Genomic DNA, 27,921 nt, shown 5'->3' with positions numbered 1-27,921 from the left:
TGGGAATGAGTCCTTTGAACCACGCAGGGAGAGATGTGCCCCTTGTGAGCCCCGAAAGAAGAGGGTTCTGGGTGCAGAAGAACAGAAAGGACCCCAGAATTTGCAGGCTGATGGATGGGTCTTTGTGGATAGAAGGTTCTGTTTTGTAGATGCAGAGCAATGCTGTGGGTGCTTCCAGCTGCCTCCCAAGTCCCTCTGCCATCTTGGGCTGCTGTCGAAGGTTGCATCTTGGCTGCAGCCAAGAAGGGTTTTCACCAGCACCTTGCGAAAGCCAGGGGGTAGAGCAGGTAGCCCAGTTCAGCATGGTGCCATGGGTCACCCCAGAAACACGCCCGCTTCTTGTCACAAGTGTGAGACATCACGTGGCTGCTCGCCAAAGAGCCCTTGGAGAGGCCATTCCTCGATCATTTTCTGCGTGCCTGGCACCTGCCAGATATCTCTGAATCACCCCCCTTATCTCATGAGGCAGCTCTGTTAACCACCCTGATTTTACAGCTGAGGAACGGAAGTTCAGACAAGTTGAGTCAGTCATCTGAAGATTGCACAGCGCCTTCTTGAAGCTGAGGTGTTTACAGACGTCACACTGATCCCTCTCCTCCTTCTGACTTCCAGCCCCACTCCCCATATACACACCTCCACCAATTTGGTGACCCCAGTTAGACTGCCAGAGCCCAGGGTTTGCTTCCAGTGACTGTTGTCCATTCCCTTGCTTTGTTTCTGTGTATCATGTAGGAGTGAGATTACCTGACATTTGTCCTCTCTCTGTCTTCTTCTCTTAACATGACACCCTCTAGTTCCATCCAAGTTGTAGCACAAAGATTTCATTCCTTTCCTTCCTTTCTTCCTTCCTTCTTTCTTTCATTTGTTCTTTCTTTCCTTTTCACCTCCTTCCTTCCTTTCTTTATTTCCTTTTCTTTTTCTTTCTTTCTTTCTTTCTTTCCTTCCTTTCTTTCCTTTTTTCTTTCCTTCCTTTCCTTACTTCTTTCCTTTCTTCTTTCTTTTTTCCTCTTCCTTTGTTTTGTTTTGAGGACATACTGGTAAGCACTCAAGGGTCACTCCTGGGTCTACACTTAAATATTACTCCTAGCAGGTTTGGGGGACCATATGGGGTGCTGGGGTCTAACTCGGGTCATCTGCGTACAAAGCAAACACTCTACCTGCTGTGCTATCACTCCAGTCCCTCATCTTTCCTTATTGCCGAGTGGTGTCCCATTGAGTTTATAGAACATGAGTTCCTTATCAATCATTTTTCATTAGGCACTTGGGTGTCTTTAGATCTTGGCTGTTGTAAATAGGGCAGCAATATACAACTATTTTTATTGAGTGTTGGGGTGGGGAAGAGGGGACAGCCTTTTATTTATTTTGGGGGGCCATACCTGGCTGTCCTCAGGAATTATTTCTAGCTCTGCACGAGGAATCACTCATGGCTTACTTAGGAGACCATATGGGACGTGGAGAATTGGACCTGGATTGGCTGCATGCAAGGCATGCACCTTCCTTGCTGTGTTATCACTCGGGCCCTATTGGAAGGAGTCAGGAAGGAGGCCAGAGATGGAACATTAGAAAGCTATGAAGCCAGGGAGAGAGCTCAAAAGGCTGGTTTGATTCCCGGCACTACCTGACCTTCCTAGCACCACAAATGCAGACCTGGATACCTCCTCCCAGCACCTTTGAAGAACCCCTCAAAAGAAAGTGAATGTTACAAGAAAACTCTGTTCTCTTCTCAAAGACTTATGGAGTGCTGGACATCTCTCTCTCCTTCTCTTCCTCAAAGTCCCACTGTAAATGTGTATAAACTCCATTCATTATCATGGCTAACGTGTCTGACAAGCCAAATATTAGCTCCTGAGAACTGAGTGCACTTATAAGTATTAAGTACAGATACAAATAATTAACAATAAGCTCACCGACATTATTATCTTCTAATTAACTGTGTGTTAAAAAAAAAAGTCACACCTTAATCCGGCGCCGAAAGAAAACCGAAGGCAAGAAGGTCTCTGTCAGCTTCAGACATGGGGGTGATCAGGGAAGAGAGGGAGGGTTGGGCGGGTTTTAATTCGCACCGATGATGGATTTTATCTGCCTGCCTTGGTGGATGTCGGAGCCAAAAGAAGTGCCTTCGTCCCCCATGTTACTGCTGGGGCCAGATGTCAGAGAAGAATTTGGCAGGGGCCTCTTAAGAGTCATCACTGCCAGAGGTGGGAGGCATGGCGCTGGCATTCCGATGGGAAAATCCATCTCTCTCAGACTCCCGGACGACCTCTCGCCTCAGGAATTTGGAGTGACAGGTGGGTTATAAAAATCCAGGTCTGGCTGGGCCCTGGGTTCTCCTACCTCAAACTGTTTCCAGACTTGAGCAGTTCAATCAACCTCCCTAAATCCCCAATAAAAGCCTGGACTAAGAAATATTTTCATGTTGCTTGTGTCATTTTTGTTTTGTTTGTTTGTTTGTTTGTTTGTTTGTTTGTTTTGGGGCCACATCCACTGATGCTCAGGGGTTACTCTTGGCTAAGCGCTCAGAAATTGCTCCTGGCTTTGGGGGACCATATGGGATGCTAGGGGATCTAACCGTGGTCTGTCCTATGCTAACGCTGGCAAGGCAGACGCCTTACCTCTAGCACCACTGCTCCAGTCCATGTCTTTTTTTATTTTCTCTCGCAAGTGGCCAACCCAAGACAGACCTGAGTTCAATTCCAAGCACCTCATATGGCCCCCCTGAGCCTACCAGGAGTGATTTCTGAGCACAGAGCCAGGAGTAAACCCCTGAGCGCTGCTGGGTGTGCCCCCCAAAAAGAATCACTCCTGGCAGGCTTGGGGAATTATATGGGATGTCAGGGATCAAACCCAGGTCAGCCGCTTGTAAGGCAAACCCTCCTGGCTGCACTCTCTCTGGCTCCACTTGTATCCTTTTCATTGAGTAGGACTAAAGAGCAGTTGCAATTATCTGAAAAAAAGGAGCCCTAAAATATCTCTTCGGACTTCAATTGTGTTGTGTGACTGCTGTGGGATTCCTAGTTCTCAGGAGGGTGTGAGGATTTGGGGTCAATGTCTCGTTCCCTCCAGGGGCCTCAGAACTCAGGGCCAAATCATATAGGCACCATAATCAATTTCCTCTTGCTCACTTTCTTTTGAGTCCCCTATCAGCCCCTGCAGGAGAACTCAATCTACCCACCTTGATAATCATCATGGCTACCATTACTCAGTGCGAACTACAGGCTGCTTCTGTGATCAGAGCTTTGCCTGCATTATTTTCCTTAATCCTCCCAGTAGGCACCGGTGTTGGCTTTCCCTTCAGAGTGAATTCAGAAAACAATCATTTCTTGCCAATCCCCTGCTCCCTTCACTGCTCCAAGCCCTGGTACTGCGAATGCTCCTATCAGGGTTTCTGTACCACTTTCCTTACCTGTCTGTGAACTCTATTCAACACAGCACACAGAGCTGTGATGGATTTTTTGAAATATGTCAGCTCAGGTTAAAAACCAAAGTTTCCTATGGCCCTCAGAGTCATACCCCAAGTCCTCAGGGCGGTCCACCAACTCATCACTCACCCTTATTCCTCATCCTTGTCCCTCACAAGCACATTTATCCAGGCCTGGCATCTCCTTGCCTTTCCGTGAACATGGCGGAACTTCTTTCCTCAAGGCCTTTGCACTTCTGGTGCCTCTTAGATGTAGATAGCCCCATAATATTCTCTTCCTTTCTTTCCTCCAGTGTTTTCCCAGATGTGTTGGAGTTCAGTTGGACCTTAAGCACAGAAGGGTATAACCTTCTATCCCCCCCAAAATGTGACACTTTCCTGGCCCTCTGGCTTATTTCTCCTCATGAAATGCATTACCATCCACCATCTTATAATTAATATTTTGATTGTTTATTGTCTACTTGATCCCAAGGAATTTTGACTGTTTTAGTCAGTAGTGATATGAAGGGTGCCTGTGTATGTGTGTTGTGATGTCTAGGTCTCCCATAAGTTTCTGTTTGTTGCTTATGTGCTATGCATGTGTTACATAGTACATCAACAATCTATGTTTGCTGAATGAGAAAATGACTTGGGAAATAGGTACTTAATAGGGCTCAGGCTACTGAGGAGTTCACAGAGTGAAGTCTCAGTCTCAGTTAGTTAATAGCAGACTTGGGACTTGAACCAGATCCTACTGACCCAAAGTAAACTTGACTCCTTTATTTTATAAAAGCAAGATGAGTCTACTTTAAATTGGGCTAGTTATCCCAAGCCACATTCTTTTTTTTTTTTTAACTTTATTAATTGATTAGTTTCTGCACCACACCCTGTGGTGCTCAGGAGTTACTCTTGGCTCTGCACTCAGAAATTGCCCCTGGCAGGCTGGGCAACCATATGGGATGCCGGGAATTGAACAAGGTTCCTCCTGGGTCAGCTGCATGCAAGGCAAATGCCCTACTGCTGTGCTATCTCTCTGACCCCCCAAGCCAAACTCTTTACTAAACTCACATCAGTACCCTGCAGGCAAGATCTGGTCTGGCATGTGAACAATTTAAAGTCTGCCAGGGTTTAAGTTTAGTCAAGATGGTTAGATTTCTACAAGTGTAACAGAGACACTTAGATTAGAAATCCTCGAGTAATTATTTGATTAATGTATTTTTGAATAACTGTTCCCCAATTGCTCATAGAATAGCAATATTTGGAATATTCTAGAAGAAGGATCTTAGCAGCAGATGGTTTTTAAAGAATAGTTAGATAATTACACAGTAATTATCTTGATCTCTGTACTTAACTGCCTAGGCTCAGGGGACATATCAGAGAAAGACAGGAGAAATTTCCCCAGTTGTCATATATTCCCTATGGTCAGGACACTAGCCTTTGTGGGGGGAGTTCAAAAGCTAGATGTGATAAGTTAAACATAGAACCACCATATGACCTCACAACTCAACTCCCTTGCATATACTCAAACGAATGAAAAAGGGGAGTCCAAGCAAAATATGTACAATCATGTTCCTAACAACAGTATTCAAAGTATCTATATATTGAGAGTTGTTATCTCATTGGATATTTTAAAAATGTCCACTAACTGATATATGGATAAACCAATGTAATTAATGGAATATTACCTAGGCAGGAGAGGAAATGAAGCACTAACATAAACTCTAAGATAGTTATAAACATTGTGGCAAGTACATTGTGGCAGACACACACAAAAAAAATCAAGGGTGGGATGGGATGTGGTAGAGATTGTGTCTCTCATGTGTGAGGCTCTGGGTTCTATTTGTGTATCCAGAGGCTGAGAGAAAAGAAATGGAGAAGGTGCATTCAAGAAGTGTTGGTAGAGGCCTTTAAATTGGTCCTCATATTACCTTCTAATTAGATGTTTCTCAATTGGTTTTCTGGGTTTTCCTGTTAAAAAAATGTTTCCCCATTGCCTCCTATCTGGCATTTTCCCCTTCCCTTGGAGGTGGGCCTTGTTCTTCCCAATATAAGCGGTTTTGGAGGCCTAGAATAGAAGCTGCCATCTTGGTTCGTGGTTCCACGTGGTGGAGCAACTGGTTTGTGGTGTGAGTGGTGTGAGCTTGCGGTGTGAGTTTCTGACTTACTATTCCTTCCCAACTGTGTGTGGATTATTTCATGCATTGGAATTGCTGCTACACCTGTGTCTCTTGTCCTACCCAGACAGGGGTCATGGGAATCCCTTTCCCTCTCGAAGGATTGTGGAATGCACAACCCACCATTTCACAGAGAAGGAATTGAGTGAGGAAAGTTCTGGATGCAAAGAGTGCTGAGAGTTTAACACTGTGAATGTACCCAATTCACTCATCATGCATTCCTACCAGCACCCCTTTCTATGATCTTTTCCATAATCTTCATAACAGTAAGCACCACCAGGCCTGGCCACTGAATTTGGTGTTTGGTTCTCTTTGGCTGGCAGTTGACTAAAGATGGAAACCCTTTTTCTGACAAGTGTCGATTTGGAGGCATCATAAGCAGGCAAGTCAACCCTATGTCCACGGTCTAATGAGCTTCCCTAGAACAGAAGCACTGTGGAGCTACAATATGTTCCTCCCAGTATTCAAAAATCATAGTAAATCCAGCACAGCATCATCCAGATAAGCCAGGAGTCACAATTTTATTTCCCTTTTTGTTATCAAAGCCACAGTGTCTTGTTATAAAAAGTCTAAGCCATGGGCCAGAGCGATAGCACAGTGATAGAGCATTTGCCTTGCACCCAGAGACCTAGGAAGGACCCAGGTTTGATCCCTGGCATCCCATATGGTCCCCCAAGCCTGCCAGGGGCGATTTCTGAGCACAAAGTCAGGAGTGACTCCTATGTGCTGCTGTGTGTGACCCAAATCCCCCCAAGAAGTCTAAGCACTAGAGAGAGCAGATTTTTTTTTCTATCATCATCTGTTGAATCAAATAATTAACAATGGAGCTGGATGGTGAAGGATGGAGAGATTCTTCTCTGCCATCCCAGGCCACGTGGCTCCGCAACCCCCATTCAGCTGGCAGGTCCCAGGTTTAGGTGAACGGCAGAATCAGACTCATTCAGAGACAGGCATCAGGAAGCATCATCTTTATTCACGCCCTATCCACCACATGTGTGTGGCCTATATCATAACCTTTTAAGCAATTGCTATTCTTAGCTAGCTCTGCTTCTTAACTCCTTTCAGCCATTTCCCCTTTCCCCTCCATGCTGGCCAAAGACCAGAAGCGCCCGCCCGAGAGCCAGCCAAAAGCCCTAATCCCCTCTGGTCCATACCTTGTCTACCTTTTCCAAGACCCCTCCCAGGAATGGGCGGGGTCTTGCAGGTAAGGTCAAGTTACCTAGGGAGAAAGGGTGGGGGATGAGGCTTCAATCATCTACTTCAGGAGTGTCTCCTTTTAGACTTTTCTCTACTCCCTCCCCACATAAATACATATCAATATACCATGTTATTGTTGAAGGCTTTTTTTTTTAGTTTTGTTTTGGGGCCACACCCAGTGGCACTCAGGGGTTAATCCTGAATCTGCTCTCAGAAATTATTCCTGGAAGATTCAGGGGACCCTAGGGGATGCTGGGCATCAAACCCAGGTTGGCCATGTGCAAGGCCAACCTTGCAAATGCCTTACCTGCTGTGCCATAACTCAGGTCCTGTTGAAGTTTGTTTGTTTTTTTTTTTAAATGAAAAGAAACACGAACTGTAGAAAGGGGTTTACAACTGGCTTTTTCTTGCCCAGTACTATATCACAAATACTTTTCATCTCAGATTATACAGATTTCTATCTTTCAACTGAATGAATAGAGCAGGGTTGCATCACCAGTGAGCCTTTTTGGTGAGATAAGTTTCTTTTTTTTTTTTTTTTTTTTGGTTTTTGGGCCACACCCGTTTGACGCTCAGGGGTTACTCCTGGCTATGTGCTCAGAAATCGCCCCTGGCTTGGGGGGACCATATGGGACGCCGGGGGATCGAACCGCGGTCCGTTCCTTGGTAGCGCTTACAAGGCAGACACCTTAGTGAGATAAGTTTCTTGCCCCTAACTTTTCAGTCACAAAAAGGTTGCAAGGATTAATGCATTCATGTTCTTATATCCTCGTGGGTGTGGGTCTGTGGAAGATGGAGTCCTAGGAAACTGCTAGGTTAAAATCAAATTCTTGTTTATTTGTTTGCTTGTTTGTTAGTTTTTGGGTCACACCCAGCTGTGCTCAGGGGTTACTTCTGGCTCTGCATTCAGCAATCACTCCTGGCAGGTTCAGGGGACCTGAACCCAGGCCAGCAATGCAAACTCCCTTCCCATTGTACTATTACTTTGGCCCAATCAAATTCATTTTGCCCTGTGTCTTTTTTTTTTTCTTTTTTGAGGGGGAACCAACACCTGGTGATGCTCAAGGGTTACTCTTGGCTACGCTCAGGAATCATTCCTGGCAATGCTTGGGGGACCATATGGGATGCTGAGGATCAAACTGAGCCCTTCCTGCTATGCTATCTTTCCAGGCCGTTCTCTGCATCTCTTAAAAGCATATCAGTTGGGGACACAAATAGATTTATGTGTATATGAATACATCTATTTTTCTGGTCTGAGGACAAAAACAGTTCTAGAACCGGAGCTTGGACATGAAGTTTCTGCTCAGCCCCCATGTTCCACCCTCTATCTCCTAGCCAGAGCTATTTTCATTCACTTCATGGGCTTGCTGTCTCCAGCTTGACTCCAGCAGAGGGAAAAGAAATCAAGCCTTTCTGTGCCATTCTTCAAACATTTAGAGGAAATTGATTTTCCACATGGTCTGTAGCCAAGCCAGGGCTCCCCCAGCTCAGAAGTACCGGTGACAGGCTCTTCCCACTCAGACTAACAACAATTAGACTCAACCCTACTTGAGATATTTTATTAGCAAGTATAATTCCTCATCAGGCTAATATTGCAAATGGTCCAAAGCAGCAGCAAGTCTAAAATAGGATTTCCTTCATAATCCATTTTCAGGGCAAGAACTCGTGAGGCCTATGTGTCTGGTGAAGGCGCTGTTTTATTCTCCTGCCCAAGGACAAAAGGCCAATCACTGTCCTGGCCTCTCATCTTTTTATTTTTAAAACTTTATTTATTGATTGATTGGTTGGTTTGGGGGCCACACCTGGTGGTGCTCACAGATTATATTTGGCTCTCAGCTCAAAAGTCGCTCCTGGTAGGCTGGGGGACCATATGGATGCCAGGAATCGAACCTGGTCCCCCCAGGTGGACTGCATGCAAGGCAAAAGGCCTACTGCTGTGCTATCTCTCTGCCCCCCCCCCTTGCCTCTCTTCTTTGGCTTTTTTTGGGGAGGGGACACAGCCAGTGACATTCAGGAATTACTTCTGACTCTGTGCTCAGAAATTGCTCCTGGCTTAGAGGTCTATATGGAATGCCAGGATTGAATGAAGGCCTGTCCTAGGTCAGCCACGTGCAAGGCAAACGCCCTATTGCTGCACCACTGCTCTGGCCCTTTCTTTGGCTTTTCTAAGGGTGTCTGTACATGGCCTCAGTGGGGGTGCTTTCACCTTTCAGGAACAGAAACAGTCTCCAACCAGCTTCGGTGATCCTGTACTAGCACCAATGCCAAAAACCTGGAAACCCCAAGGCAAGGCAAGTTGAAGGTTGGCTGATCAGCATCATGACAATGACCTTGGAAATCCAGGTTCTTTCCCAAAGTAGTTAAGGGTGCTGGGGCTGGAATCAGACTGGTCTAGAATTCAACGGACACCAGGGGGGTGTTTACTTGAGGCCACACCTCGAAGTGCTCAGGTTTTACTTTTGACTCTGCACTCAGGAATTTATTCTTGGTGGTGCTCAAGGGACTGTGTAAAATTCCAGGGATTGAAGTCAGGTTAGCTCCATACAAGGCAAAAGCCCTCCCACTATACTATCACTCTGGCCCTGCGAGTACACATTCTTTCTGTGTGTGGGAGGAACATTAGGAGGCGTTCAGGGGTTACTCTTTGCACTCAGAAATCACTCCTGGAAAGCTCTGAGGACCATGTGGGATGCCAGGGATCAAACGTGGTCCTCCACATGCGAGGCAAACGCCCTACCATCTGCACTATCATTCCAGTCACTCATGTGCACCTTTTGATAGCTGTGACACTCGGATACATTTCTTAACTTCTCTGCACCTTTGTTGTCCAACTGACAAGGCTATTTGGAAGTGCTAAAGCAGGGGTAGGCATACATTTTCTCTAAAATAAAAAAATATTGGCGCTGAAGTGGTAGCAGAGTGGTAGTGCATTTGGCTAGCATGCAGCTAACCCAGACTGACCCGGGTTTGTTCCTTGGCATCTCATATAGTCTCCTGAGCCAAGAGTGATTTCTGCGTGAAGAGCCAGAAGTAACCCCTGAGTGCTGCCAGGTGTGTCCCCCCCAAAAAAAAAAATAAAATAGAAAATATTGTAGAGAGGCTAGAGTGATATTACTGTGTGGAATGTGTTGGCCTTACATGTGGCTGATCCAGGTTTGATTCCCAGAATCCCATATGTCTCTCTGAGTACTGCCAGGAGGAATTCCTGAGCTCAGAGCCAGGAGTAACCCCTGAACAACACTGGGTGTGGCCCAAAAACAAAAATAAGGTTGTTGTTGTTGTTGTTGTTGTTGTTTTAAGAACCCAGGAAAAGGCACAAAGGCTTGTAATACAGGCATGACATGTGGGAGCTCCAAACTCACCCCAAAGCCCACAGAAGAGCACTGACCGAAAAGCATCCGTGTGATTCACATAAAAAACTCTCAGGGTCGGGCCCAGAGAGATAGCACAGCGGCGTTTGCCTTGCAAACAGCCGATCCAGGACCAAAGGTGGTTGGTTCGAATCCCAGTGTCCCATATGGTCCCCCGTGCCTGCCAGGAGCTATTTCTGAGCAGACAGCCAGGAATAACCCCTGAGCACCGCCGGGTGTGGCCCAAAAACCAAAAAAAAAAAAAAAAACTCTCAGGGTCTATTACTGGCCAGATCCTTTCCTCACACGTGGCTGCAATGCTGCTGAAACAAGAAGGCCACCATGGGTATACATGAAGAGCTGGGGTTTCAGTTCCCACCAGCACTATACTGAGAGTGGACCTGGGGACATCAGGGTGTGACCCCAAAACAAAACTAAACAAAACAAGTGAAATTCCAGTCTTAGTTCAGGGCCATCAAACTCTCAAAGACATCCCCTTGCCTGAGCTAAATATAACATCCATATAGGAGGTTCCTGCGCCAGCTCTAAATCTGCTTTGTTGCTGATGTTACTGTCTTCAATTATTATGATTATCCTCTCTCTCTATCCTCATCATCTCTCAGCCCAGCTCCACACTGGCTTCAGACCCAAGTCAAGGTGAGTCCTCCAGTGGACCGGAAAGAATTTTTCACAGCCAGCTTCTCTGGGAGATGATCTTCACAATATCTCCCTCGATAGGATACATGCTGTTCTGCCCAACCAATCACTGGTTAGGGGAGGAATCGTCTTTAGCCAATCAGGCCTCTCATTAGAGCTCAGAGATGGATTCGGGTTGCCCCATAGCAGACTGAATGGCTGAATTCCTGAGCTGGGCTCAGCCCAAAGGAGCATGGGATTAGGACATAGATGTGGGGTACACAATTGTCAAAGTGTCCTACAATCTTTCCTGCATATTCCTCTGTGTCACAAGCAGAGGACCGGTTATATACATACATATATATGTATATATATGTGTGTGTATGTATATACCCCCTTGTATATATACCGCCTTGTGTGTGTATATATATACATACACACACACACACACACACACACACATATATATATATATACCCCCTTCACCAGTGCAACATTCCCACCACCGATGTCCCAAATCTCCTTCCTCCCCACCTCACTCCCGCCTGTACTCGAGACAGGCTTTCCACTTCCCTCATTCATTCACATTGTTATGGTAGTTCTCAATGTAGCTATTTCTCTAACTGCACTCACCACTCTTTGTGGTGAGCTTCATGTCGCAAGCTGGACCTTCCAGTCCTCCTCTCTTTATATCTGAGGATTATTGCAAAAATGTCTTTGATTTTTCTTAAAACCCATAGATGAGTGAGACTATCCTGTGTCTATCTCTCTCCCTCTGACTTATTTCACTCAGCATAATAGATTCCATGTACATCCATGTATAGGAAAATTTTATGACTTTATCTCTCCTGGTGGCTGCATAATATTCCATTGTGTATATAGTACCACAGTTTCTTTAGCCAGTCATCTGTTGAAGGGCATCTTGTTGTTTCTGGCTATTGTAAATAACACTGCAATGAATATTGGTGTGAGGAAGGGATTTTTGAATTGTATTTTTGTGTTCCTAGGGTATATCCCTAGTAGTGGTATAGCAGGATCATATGGGAGCTCAATTTCCAATCTTTTGAGGAATCTCCATATTGTTTTCCATAAAGGCTGGATTGGACGGCATTCCTACCAGCAGTGAATGAGAGTTCCTTTCTCTCCACATCCCCTCCAGCACCGATTATTCTTGTTCTTTGTGATATATACAACTCCATACAACAGAAGAGATTGGAAAAGAACCTTAAGGCAAATAATTGGTCTATTTTCAATTTATCTATATTATAACATCTTAGAAGAGTCAATATTTTTTTTTTCAGATTTGAGCTGGAGAATTTTGACTCTTCAAACCTTTCAGTTGTTTGAAAATAGCCACGGGGCCAGAGCAGTGGCATAAGTGGTAGGGTGTTTGCCTTGCACACGCAAACCTAGACTGGACAGCGGTTTGATCCCCCAGCATCCTATATAATCCCCCAAGCAATTTCTGAGCACATAGCCAGGAGTAACCCCTGAGTGTCACCAGGTGTGGCCTATAAACCAAAATAAATAAATTAATTAATTAAAGTAAATAACCACTATGGGGGATAAAGGAACAAGACTTATGGGTGTGCAACAGACCAGGACTTCATCCCAGCATAACAGGATCCACCCAAGCATTCTTGGGTGCAGCCTTGGACACCCTCCTCAAGCATCTCAAGGCCCCGCTGCCTTGCATCCATTAGCCCCTCATGTTGAAACATCTGCCCAAATGACTGAGAATCTCCAGACAGAATCTCCTGAACTTCTTAAAATCCCTTGGGAGAGCTGTATCCCTTCAGTAAACAAATAAATAAGAAAAATAAAATCGAATAGCCACTGTGGTTATAACTCGTACCAGAAGGATAAACTTTACAGCTCTCCTGAGTTTCCCACACACCCTCCCTCCTTCTCTACTCCTGTGCTCGACCTTCACAGATCTGGAAGGCAAAAGCCAACATCTTCATGCCACAGGAAAGGTGAGACATGCTCGAAGGCGTGGAGTTGAGGCTAGAAGCTAGCCTGGGCTTCTGGCCTGTGAGTCCTAAATTTTTGTCACCTTACCCCCTCCCCCTGGTGTGTGCAGCAGCTACAGCATGGAAAGGGCGGGGGTAGCTGAGAAGGTGATAGCAAAGATCCTTTTGCTAAAGGTCCATAGAACCCTAAACTTTGATTTAGAAGATGGTTAAGTATATTCAAGTTCTCTGTAGAATAGCCATGCCTTTTATATATTATGAGACCACAGGAATCATTAAAAGAGTAGCAGTAATAATTCTGGTGGAATACAGACATGCATTTTGTTTTGTTTAAAATCTCCAAGGTGGGAGTAAAGGGCAGAGAGATAGCACAGCAGTAGGGCGTTTCCCTTGCACTTAACAGACCCAGGTTCAATCTTGGCATCCCATATGGTCCCCTGAGCCGGCCAGGAATAATTTCTGAGTGCAAAGCCAGGAGTAAAGCCTGAGTGCTGCCAGGTGTAGCCCCCAAACTAAAGAAAAAACTTTTAAATACAATAAAAAATTAATAAAAATTTCCAAAGGGAGACACGTGGTGTATCGCTTTGTATTAAAATCATAATGTAGAGGTTCTTTTTCTCATCTAAGCACTGTTAGGCTTCGATCTGCAGAGGCTGAAAATGAAATGAAAACTGGGAGGTTTCTCCACATGATTAGAAATTTTCTTGAGGAAATAGGGTACACCCAGGTGAAGGGATACTTGGGAAAGTGCTTACGGAAAGTGTTTTAATGTCTTCACACACTCAAGACACGTTACGCGGTAAAAGCAACATACAATTTCATAAAAACCATGATCTCAACTTTGTGTTAAAGATAATACAAAGGATTGGCAGGCAGGAAGCAAATCAAAGCATTGACCCAGTGACCGTGTGGTACTGGGGTCCTGAGCCAGCCCCCATTTCATCCACCCCCACACATTTCTATCTTTTTGTGCTAAGCTCTTCGGTCTTTCTACAACACTCATTTTTTATGCTCAAGGAGGAAAAAGTAAGGTAAAAAGCCAAAGGGATACTGGGTCATTTTGCAGGCTGGGATTTCTTATTATATAGACAAATCCTGGCAATAAAGGACTTAGTGAGGCAAACCAGGACCATTTGCAGTGTGAGGGGATGAAAACCTCATCTTGAAGGATGTTTCTGCTCTGGAAGGCAGCTGTACAGACTCAGTGCAGAGGGCTGACAGGGAGAACATGGACAGAATTCTGAAGAAACACGCTCAAGAAACTCACAGCAAAGAAAGCCTCTTTCTTTCTTTCTTTTCTTTCTTTCTTTCTTCTTTCTATTTCTTTCTTTCGTTCTTTCTTTCTTTCTTCTTTCTTTCTTTCTTTCTTTCTTTCTTTCCTCTTTTCCTTTCTTTCTTTCTTTCTTCTTCCTTCCTTCCTTCCTTCCTTCCTTCCTTTCTTTCTTTCTTTCTTTCTTTCTTTTCTTTTTCTTTTCTTTCTTTGTCTTTCTTTCTTTCTTCTTCTTTCTTTCTTTCTTTTTGCTTTCTTTCTTTCTTCTTTCTTTCTTTCTTTCTTTCTTTCTTCCTTCCTTCCTTTCTTTCTTTCTCTTGTTCTTTCTCTTTCTCCCTCTTTCTTTCTTTCCTTTCTCCTTCCTTCCCTCCCTCTTTTCCTTCCTCCCTTCCTTCCTTTTTCCTTTCTCCCTTCCTCCCTTCCTTCCTTCCTTCCTTTCTTTCTTTCTTTTTCTTTCCTTTCTTTCTTTCATTCATTCATTCTTTCTTTCTTTTTTCTCTTTCTTTCTTTCTTTCTTTCTTTCTTCTTTCTTCTTCTTTCTTCTCCTTCCTTCCTTCCTTCCTTTTCTTTTCTTTTCTTTTCTTTCTTCAGAACCACACCCTGCTTAAGGTTATGGCATGAACCTGTCATTGTGATTAGGGCATGGGGAGATATCTGGGACTCAGAATCCAACTAGAGTCTTTGTATTTGTCCCCCCCCCTTTTTTTTAATTAAATAACATCTTTATTTAAGTACCATGATTACAAACATGCTTGTAGTTAGGTTTTAGTTAAAAAACAAAACAAAACAAAACATTTCCCTTTACCAGTGCAACCTTCCCACCACCAATGCCCTATATCTCCCTCCTCCCCACCCCTTGCCTGTATTCAAGACAGGCATTCTACTTCTCTCACTCATTAACATTGTCATAATAGTTGTTAATGTAGTTATTTTTGTAACTACACTCATCACTCTTTGTGGTGAGCTTCATATTGTGAGCCTGTCCTTCCGGCCCTCATCTCTATTGTTTCTGGGCATTATTAGAATAATGTCTTTTATTTTTCTTAAAACCCATAATTGAGTGAGACTATTCTGTGAGACTTTGTATTTGTGGATGAAAGAGAAAAGGTCTCTGTCCTCCCCATTATCTTCACCCCTGGCGATGCGGCAAGTGCAAAGATCTTGGGGGCAGGCAAAATATTGGCACTTGATACCAGAGAGGGAGATTCTGTGTTGGGCCTTAGTGGCCATGAGCAAAGTGGGAGCAGTGAAAGAGAGAAAGGGGGTGGTGGGACTTGGCCACGCCAGGTCAAGAAACGTTGATTTCGTTACAGGTTCCCAGCCACAGACTAGCCTGATCTGATTTAGAGTTTCTGTCTGAAAAAAGCGACTTTGCTGCCAGGCAGAAAATGGATGGCAGGCTTGTGTGTGCCGATCAATACGCGAAAGCACTTAACATTGGGTCTGGCACCAAGGAAGTGTCTTAATAAGTGGTAACTGTTTTTCATTATTATCATCATTATCCTTATGATTAGGATGACTCTTTTTGTCTGCCTGTGCCGGGCTCTGAGGAGCTGGTGAACATTTTAAAATTATTTGCACACCCTGCAAGAGGGCAAAGGGGGAAAAGCCAAAATATCAGCTGATAACCTGCAACGAAAAATGAACCTGCCATGACCCACCCCTGGGTGAACCTGTTTTCCCACGTGGGTCTCTTGAAGCTGTCTTTGGATCCTCATGTTCCTCCAGAGCCCTCAGCTCTGTTGTGAAATTCAGCATATTTGAGTCTATTTAAAAAGTTCTTGCCTCCTGCCAAGTCTTTCCTCCTTAGACTCAGCTCAAAGACTACTTGCTCTAAGAAGGTCTTCAGGACCTTGCCCAGCACCCCCCCCCAAAGGGTCAGGTGCCCCTTCTAGGTTCCTGCCCCACCTCCTGATTGATTGAATTTCTTCATCTAGCTGGTCCAAGAGCCTGGTTTAGGGCCAGAGAGATATCACAGCAGTAGGGTGTTTGCTTTGCAAGCAGCCGACTCAGGACTGACAGTGGTTTGAATCCCAGCATCCCATATAGTCTCCCATGCCTGCCAGGAGCAATTTCTGAGCAGAGCCAAAAGTAACCCCTGAATGCCACCAGATGTGGCCCCCCAAGAAAACAAAAACAAAAACAAAAAAGTCTGATCTAGACAGTAACCTTGGTTGGCACAGTCCTGGGAATTAATGCACATGAAATGAAACAAACAAAAATCCTCCATATTCTCAATTGTATGATCAGTTTTCAGATGTGGGGCCAACTGCTGGCGGGTGGGTTGCTGGTTATGGCAGGTACCACTTGTTTCTATCAAGAAAGAATCTTTGGGGCCCCATGCTGGAGTGATAGCACAGTAGTAGGGAGTTATCCTTGCATGTGGCTGAACCAGGATGGACCCGGGTTCGATCTCCAGCATCTCATATGGTCCCCCAAGCTTGCCAGGAGTGATTTGTGAGTACGGAGGAGGAGTAATTCCTGAGCGCTGCCAGATGTGACCCAAAATTTAAAAAAAGTTAAAAAATATATAAATATAAATAAAATTTAAAAAATCTTTGGTTTTGTAGCTTAGTTGGTTTTTGTTTGGGGACCACATCCAGCAGTGCTCGAGGACTCACTCCTGGCTCTGCATTCAGGGAGCACTCCTGTTGGTGCTCTGTGGATCATACCGAATGCCAGGAAACAAAGCACCTCTTTTCTTTTCTTTTTTTGATTTTTGGGCCACACCCAACGGCGCTCAAGGGTTACTTCTGGTTCTGCACTCAGAAATCATTCCTGGCAGGCTTGGAGGACCATATGGGATGCTGGGAATCGAACCTGGGTCTGTCCCGAGTTGACAGTGTGCGAGGCAAATACCTTACCATGTGCTATAGCTCTTTTAAAACCAACTAAACAACTACTACTACTGATAGCTTTGACTTATCCCACACTGATGACACCCCAGGCCTGGTGCCTGCCCCCCACTACCCTGGCAAAGAGGGACCTGCTCTGAGTCACCTCTGTTTGGCGATGGAGCTGAGACTTCAGACAGACCCCGACCCAAAAGTTCCAGAGGACAGAAAGCCTCCAGCCTAAGTGCTCCTGGAGTAGAGGTCGCTCTGATCCTTTGTAGATGGGGCACCGCTTCTGCAGTCCCACTTCTGCAGTCCCAGAGGGGTGGCATCTGGCAGGGGCTGTGATGCCAGCCACCCCCCCCCCCAGATCCCCCTGGGAGGACCATGGATCCCCCAGTGCTCCACCACCTGTCCAGCTGAAAGCAGCTCAACTTTCTTTCCTGTTCACAGACTTTTGACCCTGGGGTCTCGGTTCCTTTTCTTTCCCCATCCATCCCCGGGGCACAGGCCCTCGGAATGCCCCCCTCCCTGTGCCCCATGCGGCACCCCCAGAGCAGTGGTGAGGGCGCAGACAAGGCGGCCTTTCTTCAAAGTGCCTCCCTCCATCTCATAAACGCTGCCCCCGCCAGCTCGGCCCATACAAAGTGAGTTGTGTGTCGTTTGCCCACGTGAGGCCCATCCCAGGGTCCGGAGCCGCTCAGAAATCCCAAAGGACAATGTATTAGAGCACCCCCACACTGCCCAGGGCAGGGCCCCCCACTCCATCAAAATGATCCCTGGCAAGACAAAGTGAAACAGATGGCCAGGGGAAAAAGCCACACAATGAAAAGGCAAAGCGAGCAGGTCACTTCCAACCTGAGGATTCTCAGGACGTGCTAAACTTCCCATCTTGGTGTCCTCTATCTTCCAGGCACTCTCAGCTAAGGGGCGCCAGGCCTGAGTGGGGGGAGGCAGGGCTCCCTCATCTTCTGGGGCTGTTTTCCCTGTTCTCCCAATCCCACACACGCTCTTCCGCTCCTTTCCAGCTCTTGCCTTTCCCGTGGAGCTGGTCCAACATTTCCGATTTTTTCAGCACTAAAATTAGCCCCAACTGTGCCTTCTAATTCTGTAGACAGAACCCAGCTCGCGCTACTGTCCCCTCTTCCATTTTTTGGTGAAGTTTTACATATTGCAGGCTGCCAATTTTGTCATGTTCTTGGGGGAAGACAGAAGTTTCGAATCGCTAACTGCCTGCCTATTGTGAAATAAAGACTGGGGAACCCGAGTTTTGACCTACAGAGGGGGTACCCAGGTCAGGCTGCGGGTTAACCCCAGCCATCGCTGAACCCAGAAGCCAGGGGCCCTGTGAGTGATCTTCGACGGGTCAAAGCCTTAAATCTACCTGGCAGAGAGAGGTTTGATCTTCATAGCAACCACCCCACTGAAATAGATAAAAAAAAAAAACAAACATTTTTTTTTCTTCTGGGGCTAGAGAGAGAGTACAGTGGGGAGGGCATTTGCCTTGCCTATAGTTGACCCAGTTTTGTTCCCCAGCATCCCATATGGTCCCTCGAGTCTGCCAGGAGCAATTTCCCTGAGTGCAGAGCCAAAAGTAAGTCCTGAGCATCACAGGATGTGACCCAAAAATTAATCCACCAAACAAACAAATAAAACATTTTTTCTTCCATTATTGTAGGGTTGGGGACAACCAATACACTTAGTCCAGGACCACGCTTAGCATATAAGGAAGTGCTGCAGGAGAGCTTCTCATATGCAAAGCAGTGACTCCACCAGAGTGTCCTTTCCAGTCCTCTGAACTAAAAGCCACACACAGGCCCATTTCACAGACGAGGAAATTTGGGTCAACCCACGTTTAGGAACTTGCTCAAAGTTGCAGCTTAGGGGTGGAGCAATAGCACAGTGGATAGGATTTTGCCTTGTATGCAGCCCATCCAGATTTAACCTCCGATATCCCATATGGTTCCCTAGAGCCTGCCAGGAGTGATTTCTGAGCACAGAATCCCTAAGCATTGCTGGGTATGACCAACCCTTTCTAAAAAAAGATGCAGCTCAAAATTGCCCAAAAAATCCTAAGTGAAATTTGCACTCAAGTTTTCTTGACACCAAAGCCTGAGTTTTGTTTTTTGTTTGTTTTGTTTTGTTTTTACCTTGGGGCTTAGTAAGTAAATGCCTTATTTATTATGACTGTCATCAAACACAGGAATGAAAAGCTGCTCAGAAGCTCTGAGTGGAAACAGAGGCCACGGATGTGTTCACAGACAGACTGATCAACTATTTCTAAAGTGTGGAGAAATAATAGTAGGGCAGGAGGAGAGGAAAGTGTAGGAACAATCTTTGCCAAAACTCGCCCTGCAATTTGGTGGCGGTAGTCACTGCCCCATCCCCAGTCCCCGATGCTCCCCTTTGCTTCCCAAGTGTTTTGAATCAGGCATGAGTAATGTCGTCCATCAGGGAGGAGGCGTGTACACTCGGTGTATACATGCTGACACACAGGCAACCAGCATGGAAAGCTAGAGGGGTGGCAAGAAGGCAAAATAGGTCAATAAAGCTGGAATCTCAACTCTTTCTATCCTGGTCCTTGTTGCAACTGGGTGTGTTCAAAGTCATCCCCAAAATGCCAAGGCTTAAGCCATCTTCCTTCTCTTAGACCCAGGGACAGTGAAGGTCCCTCAACAGCGCACAAGGGGGAAGCAAGGAGAGGGAGGGAAGAAGTGAAAGGGCAGCTAAGCAAAGAGGAAGGAAGAGTGACTTCCGACTTCCAAGTCGGCCTCCACCTCTAGGCAGCTCCTTCTTGCTCCTAGTACCTGCAGAGGCCCTGAGCAGGGCCCCCAAGCTTCTTTCTGCCTGCCCTCCCCCACCAGTCCCAGGAATCCGGCGGGAAGGAGGCAGCTGGCTCATTCCAGGCCTATATTTTTCATTTCTTGTTGTAGCGGTCATAAACGCCTTCTGATGCCAGAGCAGAACATGTCTTTAATCCAGATAAAATAAAAATGCCTAAACCTGAAAAACTCTTCAGAGATGTCCAAGCCAGCTTTGCAGGAGCAAGAAGGCTTGGTTTCCAAGCTGGGCACAAGCCATTTGTCAGGGCCTGGGCATTGCCCCTCACCCTCCATGCCACCTCCAGGTCTTGCCTCTGGGAGTTGAGAGCCCAGGATCGGCCTCTAAACTCCTCTGTCCCTGGGCAATTGCTGGATTCTTCTTAGATTTCTGGGCTCTTGGGGGGAGGAGGGGCTAATGGGTTCCAGGTCCTCTCGCTCAGCTTCCCCCCACCACCCTCAGCCATTCCAGCAAACCCTTCTGGCTCCCACTTGCCAAGTTTCCTCTAAAGCAACAACATGGAGCAGAAGCGCATTCCCCACACTGCAGCTTGAGTAGTCCGGTCCCAACCCTAAGACCCCCAAGGCCAGGCTCAGTTCCCAAGCAACTATGGCAGCAGCTCAACAAAGATTTAGTCCACACACAGTGTTTTCTTGCCCAGATCTCCTCCGCCCCGCTGATCCTCCCGTTGGATGTTTGTCTGCAGATCCTTTCACCTCTTCCTCCTAGTGTTCTGAACCCAGTAGAGAGGCTGATGTAGAGAGCACCCCCCGGGTGAGTTTCCAAGGGCGCTGGCTTCTGTCAAATTGATCCCCGGCAGAGGAAGGAAGACAAAGGAAGCAAATTATTAATGGCCCTCATAGTGAATAATGGCCGTGTTGCAGATTCTCCATCTTCCCTCCAGAGACATGGTGACCCCTATGGGGTCGGTGGGAGTGGAATAAACCCATTTCCTAGCCCCTGTCTCAAATTTTTGGCCCAAAGTGTCAGAGCAATATCACAGGGGTAAGGCATTCGCCTTGCAGGCCGTCGACCCAGGACGGTGGTTCGAATCCCGGCATCCCATATGGTCCCCTGATCTAGCCAGGAGCGATTTCTGAGTGCAGAGCCAGGAGTAACATCTGAGCACCTCTGGGTGTGACCCCTCCCCATTTTTTCCTACCAAAAGAAACATGTGGATGTCTGACTTCCTTTATTTGACACAATTCCTTCGCTATTTATCCAGATTGTCGCAAATGTGTGGGTTGTGAGCCTTCTTCACTGCCAACTAGTATTCTAGTGGTCTGGATAAACCAAAATCTTTTCCTCTTTCCTTTCTTCCCATCTATTAATCCTTTCATCTATCCATCAACTCTCCATTCGGTCTCATTCATCTACCTAATGACTCACTTCCTATATCCTGAGCTTTCTCTAGTTTTTGCTGAGCACCAACAAAGCATGTGGGCGAGGCAGGCATAGGTTCAAACATCTTAGGAAGAAAAAGCAAAGTTAAAGGATGATGGTCCCTTAGTAGGATTTTATGCATTTTTGGAGAGAGATAGGATTGTCTGAGATGGTGTCTATAATACATTGCTGTGTTAGAAAAAAGTTACAAAGATTCATCCCTCTTTTTTTTTGTTTTGGGGCTACACCCTGCGATGCTCAGGACGACTTACTTCTGGCTTTGCCAATTCAGGATTCACTTCTGGCAGGCTCAGGGCACCATATAAGGTGCCAAAGCTAGAACCAGGATCAATTGCATTCAGAGACCAGAGTGATAGCACAATGGTAGGGCATTTGCCTTGCATGCTGCTGATCCAGAACGGACCCAGGTTTGATCCCTGGCATCTCATATGGCCCAGGGGCCTGCTAGGAGCAATTTCTGAGGGCAGAGCCAGGAGTCACCTCTGAGCACAGCCGGGTGTGGCCCAAAAACAAAAACATAAAAACAATTGCATTCAAAGCAAGCACTTTTCCTGCTGCATTTTCTGCTCTTGCCTCTTACCCTCTTTTATTATTATTTTTTTACACTTGTTGAGGTCTGAACTCTTTGCTGAGCTACGTGAAAATCATTTTTCACTCTTATAAAAACTCCTTTAATTTTTCATTTGTTTTCTCTAGTTCATGAAACCCCTTATTTCAGTGTTGCCATTTCTTCCTTCACTGCATCATTGTGCCCAGACCATGTCAATCTCTTTCTTTCTCTCTCTTCTTATTTATTTATTGATTTATTTTTGGTTTTTGGGCCACACCTAACAGCACTCAGGGGTTACTCCTGGTTCTACATTCAGAAATCACTCCTGACAGGCTCAGGGGACCATATGGGATGCTGGTATTCGAACCACTGTCCTTCTGCATGCAAGGCAAATGCCCTACCTCCATGCTATCTCTCTAGCCCACTTTTTATCTCTTTTGGGGATAGACTGGTTTAGGGACACACCTGGGCTGTTCTTGAGGCCTACTCCTGGATTGATGTTTGTGGGGGGCCCTCTCAGTGCTGTTTAAGGAACCATTTGGGGCCAATCACTAAAAGTGGAGCTTCCCATGCCTAGCATTTTGTACTATCTTCTCAGCCTGCTTTTATTACTTAGCTGAATGTCTGTCAATATGTTAGCAGTGACATCACTGATTGATGTAATCAGGCGTTATTTTTGCTTACTCGGCAATAGTCTTCTGTATTGTTTGCAGTTTTTATAAAGAGCCGGTATTCCACCTCATTTTCTGACTATCTTAGTTTATTTCACTTATTTGCTACTTTGGTATTTGATCAAACAAAATGTTTTTAAATTTATTTTTTGGTTTTGGGGGCCAGACTCAGTGGTCCCACACCTGGTTCTGTACTCAGGAATTATTCCTAGCAGTACGTGGAAGACTGTATGGGATGACGAACCTGGTTGGATGCCTGCAACTCACTGTGCCCTACTCACTGTGCTCCAGCCCTGTTTAAAAATTTTCTTTATGGGCCGGAACAATAGCACAGCAGGTAGGGCATTTGCCTTGCACACAGCCAACCTGGGTTTGATCCCTGGCATCTCAGATGGTCCCCTAAGCCTGCCAGGAGAGATTTCTGAGTGCGGAGCTAGAAGTAACCCCTGAGCATCACCAGTTGTGGCCAAAGATCCTCCCCATTTTTTTTTTTGGAAGGTGAACCAAGAATTAAAGACATTTGCTTCTAATAAAGAGGTCTTTTTCAGTACTCACTAAATTGGTAATTGCCTAAACTCAATCACTACACGCCAAACCAATTATTCAAGTTAATTCAACCTGGATACATACTTTGCACACAGCTGGATCCATTTGGCGCCTCTCCAGCCTTCCTAATACAGTAAGATTGAATTGGCCTGGGCTCTTCCTATTGGTCCTCACAATTCAAGGCTTTGGTCAGAACAGATCTAAGCACAAAGTTCTAAATCTTCAACTGGTCTGCAGCGATCACCTGGAGAGCCATGTTATTCGTAGTGATGCTAACTATCTAATGTGCTGCCATATTCTTTTGTTTTGTTTTTGTTTTAGGCCACACCAGTGATGCTCAGGGCTTACTCCTAGCTCTGCATTTAGAAATCTCTCCTGGTGGTTCTCTGGGGACCAAATGAGATGCCAGGGATCAATCCCAGGCCAGCCATGTGCAAGGCAATTGCCCTACCCACTGTACCTACCATCTCTCCAGTCCACCACCACATTCTTGATTGGATTGAAAGAAAAACCTTTTGCTCACATCTAGTTAGCCTGTCTGAGGGGACACTTTTTTCTCTGGTTCTTCTCTTGGTTTACTTTCATTTAGCCACCTCTCTGTCTGTCCATCTATTCATCTAATCACCTGCCTAATCCATCTACCAACATACCAATATATCCATTGACTTACTCATGTCTATCAATATCTCTTTAGCTTCCTATCTTTCACCTATTTCCATCTTTGTTCTCTTCTTCTGCCAGGTCTCACATAAGCTAGGAAAACACTCTACTATTCAGCACCAGCCTTAGATCTACCTTTTAATTTATATTTGTTTTCCTTCTTTACCTCCAATCAACCTCAAATATTGATGAGATGAAGCCAAAGAAGTAGTTCAATAGATTACACATATGCTTGGTATGTGGGCATTTAGTATGTGGTATGTGGCATTGCAGGGTCTCCTAAAGACTGTCAGGAGCCGCCCCCAAAACAGGTTAACCACCAGGAGCATTGTTGGGTGTGGTCACAAAGGAACCAATCCCAAACAAAACAACAACAAAATTCAAACCAATGAGATCAACAGATATTAAGGTCTTTCTACAGATGGGAGAAGGTGCAGATTATTTTAATAGTAAACATCTACCCCAAAAGTGGGTTACATGTACACCAGAAAACAAAATGTAAGGAAATAAACGTTGAGCAGCAGGCAACTTGTTGTATGCAAGTGTCATAAAAAAACACACACACACATATTATTTTGAGTTCTTTCCTTTGTTAGTGGTTGTAATTACAGACCTTTGCTTCTGCTTCAATAAAACCTCACCCATTCATGAAGAAGGACAGGTTAAGAGATCCCTCTGCATTAAAATGTTTAGAATCCTTAAGCAAAATGAACCCTTATTTCTTTTGCGTACAGAGGAGAATTTGTCCAAGCAAGAGTTTCCAAGTTGTATTGCTTCCTGTCTGTGCTAATTCAACATTTAAAACTCATCTGGATTTGGCAGGCATTTCTTTGGCTAAGGTGCCCAAAGCCGAAAAAGCAGTTTATTTTTTTTTTTTAAGATATAAAGCCTGAATTGCCTGGATTTCTTTACCAAATTTGATTTTGGTCCTTTTCTTTCCCCCACAGATAGAGCAAAAGGTAAATGGCAGTTTAGGCCAGGTTGAATTATAACAAATTCTACTATTAGAACAGTTCAAATTAATGAGATTTTCCTTTACTTTGGTTTCAAAGGAGGCTCAAAGCCACTTAGTAATCTGAGACCTCTTGTGAATCTCATTACTAGAAAAGTTTTTAAAAACAGTTTGGTCTTTGGTTACCATAGGAAATTGCAAAGGCCAGTGACTGCGTTCCATTTTGGATCCAAGTTTTATGTTGGGGTGATTCATTTTAGCTTTGATGATTTTTTTAATTTAAAAAAGTCTCCCACCAATGATTCCCCTCCCAAAATCCATTAGCACACGGTAAGCACATGAAAGGATGCTGACCATGGGAGTTTATTGTCTGAGTTCTGATGAAAAGAAAAGAAAGAAAAAAGAAAAGAAAGAAAGAGCAAGAAAAAAAAAGAAAGAAAAAAAGGAAGGAAGGAAGGAAGGAAGGAGAAAAAAGAGAGGAAGAAAGAAAGAAAGAAAGAAAAGAAAAAGAAAAAGACAAGAAAGGAAATGAAAAAAGGAAGAAAAAAGAAAGAAAATGAAAGAAAGAAAGAAAAAAAGGGGGAAATGAAAAGTAAACAGAACTTCTAAACTTTACAATATTTACCTTGAAGTTCTTAGTAGCCACGGAGGCAAAAGTGGTTACTGGAGGTTTACAGCTTGCCACCGTCCTCAATTATGTTGGATCTAGCCCAAGGACCGAATAAGAAAATCAGTTCATGAACTAGGGACCTCCAGAATGCTTGTTTCCTTTCATTTTGTTCAGTCACTTTTATAGTCCTTGCCTCCTTTGAAGTAATTTGGATTTGATTGCTTCTTTGTGAAATTCTAATGTCAAGACTGTGTCTAATTTCTATTTTATGAAGAAATCTGGAAACTATACAAAGGAATGAATTGAGATGCAGAACCAAATAAAATCTGTAACGTGATAACTCTATCTACTCTTGCCTGGAAAGATACTGTATTTCAATTAGATCTTGAGACATGTTCTTCCATAAACTGACAGCCTCAAATTGACAATGTTCATCTTCCCAGAAAACACAATTTGCCAGGATAGAGGGGTGAATTTGGTGCAGCATTCCAGAGAATTTCAGTTTTCTGCTATTCCAAAACCCCCGGCTTTGGGTTGGAGCAGACAGACTCATTTGCAGCATTAAATAACAATCACAAACATATTAAATATTCCCACCACTACCACTACCACCACCCCCCCAGAAAAGCAAAGGTATTTAAAATGGAAAGTAATACTACTACTTAGCATTTAAACAGTACTTTACATCTTCAAAGCTCTCTATAAACATTGGTTCCAATTCTCCAGGCATGCAGCTGTCTTTGATGTAGGGAAGAGCTTCATGCACAGTAGGGGAGATAAAACTCAATGCAGAAGACCTGGGCCCAATTAGCTAATTGTCACACTTTCAATTCTGCCCCCTGTACAGTTTCTTTTTTTTTTTTTTTCAACTACCTTTTGTTGTTCTCCTTTTACAACTTGTCCAGGGTCATCTCCTTAGGCCTGCTGGCAGAAGCCAGGCTCCATCCCCTGCCCAAGATCAGGCAACATTCTTTTGCCCCAGTGGCAGGGAAATAGAAAACCAAGTTTACGCATGTTACAATTCCATTTCTTATTGTCTCAGTGTTCCTTCCCATCTTGCAATGAACTGACACATTTTTTTTTTAATTTTATCAAATGATAAGAGATGCAAGGTTTCCTAGATCAGAGGTTTGTTTGAATCTGATGCTTTGGGGTCTCGGTTAAAGCAGTAGTAGACAGATTCCACCGCTCTTTCTGGTGCAGCAGGAATAAAATCTCCCAGATGGAGATGTTCTGCTCTTGCTGACCCAGAAACCTCCAGTCATGCGGATTCTGCCTTTATCCCCATTGACAAAAGACAATACTGGCAGGGACTGAACAGATAGCACAGTGGTTAAGTGCTTGCCTTGCCTGCAGCCAGCCTGGGTTTGATCCCTAGAAATCTACCACCATGGGGCCGGAGAGATAGCATAGTAGTAGGGTGTTTGCCTTGCATCTGGTCGACCCAGGAGGGACCTGGTTCGATTCCTGGCATCCCATAAGGTCCCCCAGCCTGCCAGGGGAGATTTCTGAGTACAGAACTAGGAGTAATCCCTGAGCGCCACTAGGTGTGGCCTAAAAACCAATCAATCAATCAACCAATCAATCAATAAGGATTTAAAGAAATCCACCAATATAAGCAATCCCTGAGCATAGAGTTGGGAGTCCTCCCTGAGCACTGCCATGACATTGTGACTTGACAGAACCTGAATTCGCATTAAGTTGGGTTCTTTTATCTCCTTTGACCTACCAATTCTACTTCTGGAATTTGTGTTAAGAGAAGCTCAATTGGATGTGCAAACTAATAACCAACGCTACCAGGGTATCCTTGTCTGATAAAACCTAAGATAGCACAGTGGAAGGAAGTTTGCCTTGCATGCGACTGACCCAGCTTCGATCCTGACATCCCATAGGGTCACTCGAGACTGCCAGAAGTGATTTCTGAGTGCAGAGCTAGAAGTAAGCTCTGAGTGCTGCCACCGGTGTAACCCCCCCTCCCAAAAAAATAAAATAAACAATAAAACCTGAGATCACCAATGAAAATTAGGCACTTGAAAACAGTGAGCTAGGGGCCAGAGAGATAGCATGGAGGTAGAGTGTTTGCCTCGCATGCTGAAAGTCAGTGGTTCGAATCCCGACATCCCATGTGGTCCCCCAGAGCCTGCCAGGAGCGATTTCTCAGCGGAGAGCTAGGAAGAACCCCTGAGTGCTGCTGGGTGTGACTCTATAAAAACAAAACAAAACAAACAAACAAAAAAGAAAACAGCAAGCTATATGGTGCTGGTCTTTGTGGATTTGTGGCTCAGGCCTGTCTTTTCCTGAGTCCATATGGATCTGCACACAGAGAGGGATCTGAGGGACCCCCCCTTCAGCCAGCGGTCATTTTGTGTCTTCCTATTATATGTCTGGCAGAGGACACAGTGGCTCTGAACTGAATTCCCAAACCAATGCTAGTTATAAAGTGAGAATGTCTTTTTATTTTATTTTTCTTTCTTTTATTTCTGATGAAAGGACCACACCCAGTACTGCTAATAACTACCCTGGTTAAGCTTGGTGCTTGAGAGGGTCATTTTTAGTGATGTCTGGGAGGACCCTAGTGCCAGGGTTCAAATGCAGATCTTCTACATGTAAAACTTATGCACCATCTTTTTGAACCATCTCCTAGCCCTGACAGCATATTTTCAAGTTTATTTTATTTATTCCTTTTGGGGCCATACCTGGCAATACTCAGGGCTTACTCCTGGCCCTGCACTCAAAGATCATTCCTGGCAGGCTTGGGGGTCCATAGGAGGTACCAAGCATTGAACCCAGGTCAACTGTAATCAAAGCAATTGCCATATTTGCTGTGTTATCACTCTAATCTCTTGACTTTATTTATTTGTCTACTTGGGAATTGTG

This window comes from Suncus etruscus, chromosome 15 (genome assembly GCF_024139225.1).
Source record: "Suncus etruscus isolate mSunEtr1 chromosome 15, mSunEtr1.pri.cur, whole genome shotgun sequence".
Taxonomy (NCBI): domain Eukaryota; kingdom Metazoa; phylum Chordata; class Mammalia; order Eulipotyphla; family Soricidae; genus Suncus; species Suncus etruscus.
This window is presented reverse-complemented; position numbering follows the sequence as displayed.